Below are 7,850 nucleotides of genomic sequence, written 5' to 3'. Positions count from 1 at the left end.
AGTCCTATTATCATAGGGATAGAAAGAAGTTTGTGTGTGAAGCAAAATTTCAGCAGTGTTTCTCTTAGTTTTTACAGAACTTGCAGTTTGTTTTTTCTTGTACCACCTTCTCATGCATCTTGAAGAAGAGGGTTAATGGAGCATTTAATTGTTTTCATAAGTTTGGGCCTAAAGGAAGTTGTACATTTCAGTTGGAGACATAAGCTCTATTGTGCAGTAACACTCTTAATGCCAATGTCTTTTCTCAGTGCAGTACATTTTTACCACTTGTATCATAAGTCAATCTGTCCAGCCCCTGGCAATTTTGATATTGGTCTCTGAACTCCCTCCGATTTGTGGTAATTTTTCTGGGGATACATCCAAGTGAATAGTCCAAATGTCCTTGATCTAGAGTGACCTTTCTTCAAACTGATTCTCACAGGTTAGCTTTATCATACAATTTTTCTCAAACTTCTTGATTTAAAACAAGTTTAGAAAATAAAGAAAACAATATGCAGAGTACAGGCCTTCCTCGACTTACAACATTTTGAGTTACAATGTTTCTCACTTACAACATTTATAAATTGACACCCTGTTTCAACTTTGACATCAGTTTCAACTTTCCAAGGCTTGATCTGACTCCACGTCAGCAAACAAGTTTGCTGCATTGCTCATCTCCCTGGAGAACATCTGTCCAAACTTGCTTAGACACTTTCTTTAAGAAAGCAGACAAGACTCCAAAAAAGCCTGCAGCCAAGACTCCAGCCAAGAACCCTTCAAAAAGTCCAGCAAAATCACCTCAAAGAGGTCCTCTAAATCAATATGATTGCTATTTACAATATAAATGCATTAATGTAGCTATATTATTCATCTGTAATTGATTCGGTACAAATTTCTGGGGTATTTTTGGTGAAAACAGGGTATTGGGCCTTGGTTCAGGAACCAATCCCCATTTATAACATTGTTTCCTATGGGAAAAACAGTTCTGAGTTACAACGTTTCGACTTAAGACACAGTTTTCAGGAACCAAATATGTCGTAAGTCCAAGTATTGCCTGTAGTCTTGAAGGCAAAGCTCATTTTTTTATGGCATTTTACTTACACCAGCAAAAATAACTTGAGAGAGGACCAGGTCAGTGTGGACGTTTAAATAATAAATAATTGGTCATTCTTTACACTATCCAGTGTGGTCTTGCATCTTTCCCTTAAAACAGCCTCTCCATCTCCTTCATGATTGTGGCCATGCTATTTTTCATTCACTTTCCTGTGTGGGATGGTGAACTATTTAAAGCATGTATTTTAAGAATATATACTTGGTTCTTGGTTCTGTGGGAAAAAAAATACTGCAACCTCCAAATTGCAAACTAAAAGATACTAGTCAAGAGACTGAAACTTCTTGAAAGGTCATTTAAGGTTACAGCATAAAGGGATTAAACTGAAAACCAAAAATCCTTTGGCTCAGCTGCCACCTGACTCTGAGAAAAGAGACTAACCTACAATGCCTCTCCCTTTAACTTGTCTCAGTGCTTCTTTTGTTGCTTCTACACATGCTCACAACTGCTCCAGTCTCTGCAGCTTGACACCTATAGGCAAAGGGATAAACTGAACTGAAGCCATTTCCCACATCCTGAGGGAGATCATTCAACCAGCAAATTATCTGGTTGGAAAATCTTCTTATCTGGTTGGGGAATTACGATCTGCACTTCCATGAAAGGGGCATGCTGGGACATTGTGGTCTACATCTCTCTTTAAAAGGTAAGCATCTGTTCTCTTGCAGGTTGGCTGATCTCCCATGCAGGGCTTTCAACTAGGTTCATCAGGGGATGGGGATGTTGAACATAGGGTGAACCTAGGCTCAATGAACCACAAGCCATGTGCTGGAACAGTGCACATAAGTACTAAGGGGCCTGTTAGGCATCAGGACAGGGAGGTAACAAAGGCACCCATTGTGGGGCTTAGGTGTCTCTATACTGATGCTAGGAGCATGGGGAACAAGCAGGAGGAACTCACATTCCTGCTTGCAAGCAAAGATTTTGACTTGGTTGGGTTAACAGAAACCTGGTGGGACTCAACCCATGATTGGTCAGTAGGCATTGAGGGTTATGGGCTGTACAGATGAGATAGAGTGGGGGGAAAGGGGCATTGCTCTCTATGTTAAGGAGCAATACATGTCTTCAATAATCAAGATGGGATTGGAAGAGGGTCAAATTGAGGTACTGTGAGTCAGAATACAAGGGGGTCAGGATAAAAGGGACTTGGTAGTAGGGGGAATTCTCGAGGCAGCTCTCAGAGGTGGTACACTCAAGGGACATGGTTGTCATGGGTGACCTAAACTACCCTGACATCTGCTGGGAGAAGCAATCAGCCAGTTCTGCCCATTTACATAGGTTCCTAACCAGCATATAGGACCTTTACCTAATGCAGGATGTATATAGTCCCACTGGGGGAAATGCCTTACTGGACATAGTGCTTGCTACAGGGGATGATCTGTTGGATGATCTGCAGATACAGGGAAACCTAGGGGATAGCGACCACCAATTTGTTAGAATTCACTATCCGGTGAAAGGTGGAAAAGATAACTAGTAGGGCAAAAATGCTAGATGTCAGAAAGGCTAACTTCAATTTGCTCAGGAGATTAGTAAGCAAGGAACTGAAGGGCAAGAGCATTGGTGAGATGGGAGTCCAGGAAGGTTGGTCATTCCTCAAGGGAACAATCCTTTGGGCACAGAAGAGGACAATCCTATTGCACATAAAGGGGGGCAAAAGGGCCAAGAGACCCTCTTGGCTGAGCAGGGAAATCCAGGAGAGCCTGGGGGGGGGGGGCAAAGAGAAGCATACAGACTGTGGAAGCAGGAGGAAGCCACCAAGGAGGAGTATACCTGCTACTCACACTTGCAGGGAGTCAGTTAGGAAGCCCAAAGCAGCAATAGAACTCAGGCTGGCAACAAAAAGACAACAGCAATTTCTTCTTTAGGTACATAAGGAGCAAAAAGAAGGTGCATGGCAACATAGGACCCCTACAAGACAGACTAAGGCAATTGGTAACAGATAGGAGGCACAAAGCTGAGCTCCTAAATGAGTTCTTTGCATCTGTATTCCTGAACACGGATAAAGACATATCTCCCAAAGGGGCTATAGACAAGCACAAGAGGGACTCCAACCCACCAACAGTTAGCACTGACCTAGTGAAGGGGCATTTGGAGGGGCTGGACGTGTTTAAGTCAGCAGGCCCGGATGATCTTCATCCAAGGGTGCTGAAGGAATTGGGCGGTGTCAAAGCAGAACCACTGATGAGGTTGTTTGAGCACTCATGGTGCTCAGGATGGGTCCCAGAGGACTGGAAAAGGGCCAGTGTGGTCCCTGTTTTCAAGAAGGGGAGAAAGGATGATCCGGGTAACTATAGGCCAGTTAGCCTCACCTCTATCCTTGGGAAAACCTTTAAAAACATTATTAAGGATCACATTTGTGGGAGTCCAGTAGGAAAAATAATGCTGAAGGGCAATCAGCATGGCTTCATAGCAGGTAGATCCTACCTGACTAACCTGGTTTCTTTTTACGACAAGGTCACAAAATGCTTAGAAGCAGGAGTTGAGATAGATATCATCTCCTTGGATTTTAAAAAGGCCTTTGATACAGTGTTGCTTCCCATTCTTATAAATAAATTAAGCGGTTGTGATGTAGCAGTAAATTAAGCAGTTGTGATTACTACAGTCAGGTGGATGGAGAATTGGCTTATGGAGTGTACCCAGAGGGTGGTGGTGGACAGGTCATTTTCACCCTGGAAAAATGTGGGCAATGGAGTTCCCCAGGGCTCAGTCCTTGGACCAGTTTCATTCAAGATCTTCATCAGTGACTTGGATGAGGGCATGGAGACAATGCCCTGTCCAAATTCATAGATGGTACCAATTTATGGGGCAAAGTAAACACACTGGAGGGCAGGGAGCAGATTCAGCTGGATTTGGACAGGTTGGGAATGTGGGAGAACAGAATAGGATGCAGTTTAACAAGGATGCAAAATGTTGCATCTAGGGAGAAAGAATCAACAAAACACCTACAGACTGGGAGGTGACTTTTTAAGCAGCACAGCAGCAGAAAGGGAACTCAGAGTCATAGTCAACTCAAAATGAACATGAGTTGTAAATGTGATGAAGTGATAAGTAAAGCTAACCACACTCTCTCATGCATTAGAAGGTGCATCACAACCAGGTCTAAGCAGGTGATACTTCCCCTTTATGCGGCACTGCAGATGGAGTACTGTGTCCAGTTCTGGGCACTGCACTTCAAAAGGGATGTGGATAACCTTGAGGGTCCAGAGGAGGGCTACTCATATGATTATAGGCCTGCAGGTAAGATCCTACAAGGAGAGATTGCGGGACCTGAATCTCTGCAAAAGAAGGTTGAGAGGGTATCTTGTGGATGTCTACAAATTCATTGGGGTTGGGGGAGAGGTGGGTAGCAAGGAACAGGGAGATACTCTGTTTACCAGGGCGCTCCTTGGGGTTACTAGCAACACTGGCCATAAACTAACAGAGAGCAGATTTAGATTAGACATTAGGAAAAATTTCTTTATGGTGAGGGTTGCCAAAATCTGGAATAGGCTTCCAAGGGAGGTGGTACTCTATTTTACCTTGGAGGTCTATGAGACTCGACAAGCACCTAGCTGGGGTCATCTGACCCCAGCACTCTTTCCTGCCCAGAGCAGGGGGTCAGACGTGATGATCTACTGAGATCCCTTCTGACCCTAAAAATCTATGAAATCTATTATATAAAAGGGTTTTTTCCTTAGCATCTCTTCTTCCAGCTGTGTGCGGCCCATTCCTGTAGGCAGGCCAGGAGAATAATACCTCTTGCACAAAGCCCCTCAGAGTAGGTAGGCAGAGGACCACCCAGTTTATGCCTCTGGATCAGGGTTAGGCAGGAATTAAGTGCCATGCTTTTGACCCTGTCAAAACCAAGAACTTTGGGAGCCTGACAAATTTGAATGACCAACTGAGGCACTTCCATGGTTAGTCAGCAACTGCGTGGGGATTTTCAGGGCTGCAATTCTGAGTTTAAGTGACTAAATTTGCTTAAGACCTTATTTAGAGCCTTTACTTCCTTTATTATCTGTTCTTTCACCTTTCTGTAAATAGAATTTTTAAAAGCAGTTCAGCAATACAGGAACACAAATACCTTAAAAATCAAAGAAAGCTGGACATCTAGCCTGTGTCTCATTTCTTGTCTGCGAAACTGGGATGAAGATACTGTGCTGTGAAGTGACATTAGGTTATAATTGTCAGATCAAGGGATTTTTCAAGGTCTGATGGGGAAAATGGAGGAATGAATTCCATAGAATAATTTAAAAAATTGGTTTTTCAGAGCTCATAGATGAGTAACTGATTAGTAAAGTGCCCTTCTTGATGAAATTTTGTGTGTAAAGTCTGATAATAATATTCACTTACTATCCAATGCATGATCTTGCTCCCATAAAAGACCTCTTAATTAGAGCGCCTTGAAAACAAAGTAGTAAAACCTGATCCCCTGCTTTGTCACATACCCAGACAAACATTCATCTCATCTTTGTATTTTTGTAGCCTTTCAAGTTCTGCAAGCTTTTTTTAAGCTGAAATCCTTAAAGCAGATACCTGCTTAAAGGCAGCAAGTTTTGGATTGAACAACTCTACTCCTTGGGAATTTCTTATTTGTATTAAAGAATGAATAAGAGTGACCTTTGCACCCTTATTGCCACTGTCTCCCATCACTGGAAAATACAAACTCAATCCAATATGTCTAATTCACATTTTCTATATTTTTGCCCTTTAAACTACTGCCTGTTTAGACACAGTCAGTTACTAAAAGGTGTACTTAAGAGCATTTTTAGTACACTGAACTCTCTTATTTGTATGGTATTCGATTTATGGGCCAGGGGATCCCCAACCTACTAGTATTCATAAGGCTTGTATTTTTAGGCATTATCTATTGCAGGTGCTGTATTGTTAGAAAAAAGTATGAGGTCTATTAGCTCTGTAATCTCCACTGACTAATAAACCTGCAATTCTAGTACAGACAAAGCTTACTTGGCCAAAGCAGGCTAAAAATCACTGAAAATGATCTGTAAGGTTCCTTCCAGCCCCTAACAACTATGAAACCTCTAGCCCCATATTTAAAAATTGCAAATGACACTCTTCTGAATGCAGGGTTCCCCTGCATTCAGAAGAACCGAATTCAAAATGGTATTAAATCTTCCCATCCTGCAACTCTTAACACTCCTTTCTTTTCCAGACCAATAACTCTTGGAGAACAAGATAATTTCATATTTTATTTTTGGATTAATATAAAGATGTTGTAGTCTATAAGACATTGTGGGGTCCTAAAGTCTCCAGCAGCTCTCTACCACTCAAATGGTGAAGAGTAGCAAACTGGAAGTTTAGGGACTGACTGGATCCTGAAAGGTACTGAGCACCTGTGACCCACTTATTTTAATAGGAATTGATTTAATCGTAAAGATGTTTACATGATTAGAGTAATGGATGGGGAGGAACCAATCGTTGAAGAAAATCCAGGTACTCAAAGAAAACTTTGCTTCTGATTTGGCCCCTCTTAGAGCAGCCCAAAGTATTTTTGTTGTAGAAGGACAGTCCACCAGATGAACCTGTATGTCAGAGCAAAGCCCCCCTGAAGACAGTGGTGTGCTGCATGGATTTAGTAGTCTTCCCATGTTTTACAGATTGCAGGATTGGGGCCCAGAGTTGCTCTGGTTATGTGAAACTACACAACATTTCTGTATGCAGAATGATGCAACTTGTCCGCTGCCAGATTAGTAAAGCTGTAAAAACCAGTCTGGAGTTAAACCGCACACAGCATAGTTATGGCCCACTCTGCTCTCACGGGTTAGGTCTCATCTAGAATACTGTGTGCAGTTTTTGGCTCTACATTTTATTTTAAAACAATATGGAGAAGTGAGAGGGGGTCCACAGCCAGGACACAAAAATGATAAATGGATTGGAAGTCAAGTGCTATGAGAAAAGGTTGAGGAAACTAAAAGTATGTTTCTCTTGGAGAAAAGAAGACTGAAAGACTGCCACGAAGAAGGGGGAGGGCAGCTGTCTGCAGAAGGCAGAACATGAAACAGTAAGTCCCAGCACAGTAGGTTTATATTAGATCTCAGGGAAAACTCCCTTACTGCTGGAACAGCAAGGCAGTGGCCCAGGCAACTTGTGGAATCTCTTTCACTGGAAGTTTTCAAGAGGAGACTGGATAAGCATGGGGCAGAGATGATCTAGGAGAAGCATTCCTGCATTCATGCAGAGGGTTGGACCAGGTGACCCTCGAGGCCCTTCCAACCCTATGATTTTATGAATGCAAAAGGAAAACAGAAAAAAAAGAAACTTTTAGTGCTTAGTGACTGTTATCCTAATAAAATAACCACACAAATCTCTCTTGCGCAAATATGCATTTTAGTGGTCCTGGAGACTGAAATGCTGTTTGCCTACAGGATGGCATAGGTGCCAGCACTGAGCAGGTCCTTGCATCACCCCACCAGCAGTGTTCTCAAAGGACTACTCCCAGGGACATCAAATTCAATCATGCTGAAACAGCTCACGAGGGAGCCAATTATAGCCAAATATGCTGATGGTCCTGGGTATATGCTATCCAGGGATAGATGGGAAGGCCATGAAATCACTTCACATGAGCCTTGAAAGTTACCACGCATCTTTTTTCACTTGGAATTCACAGACAAGGCCCCTCCTCTCATGATGGTAGGTGCCCAAATCCCTTTTCTCAAAAACTGAAGAGAATCAGTACTTTCTTCTAAAAGGTGGCAGATGGAGGCCACATGCTCCTCTTATCCAGTAAGTTAGGATTCACCCAGGATGTTAAAGACAGGTTCAG

Source organism: Alligator mississippiensis, chromosome 1, assembly GCF_030867095.1.
Source record: "Alligator mississippiensis isolate rAllMis1 chromosome 1, rAllMis1, whole genome shotgun sequence".
NCBI classification, from domain to species: domain Eukaryota; kingdom Metazoa; phylum Chordata; order Crocodylia; family Alligatoridae; genus Alligator; species Alligator mississippiensis.
Note: the sequence above shows the minus strand (reverse complement) of the source record.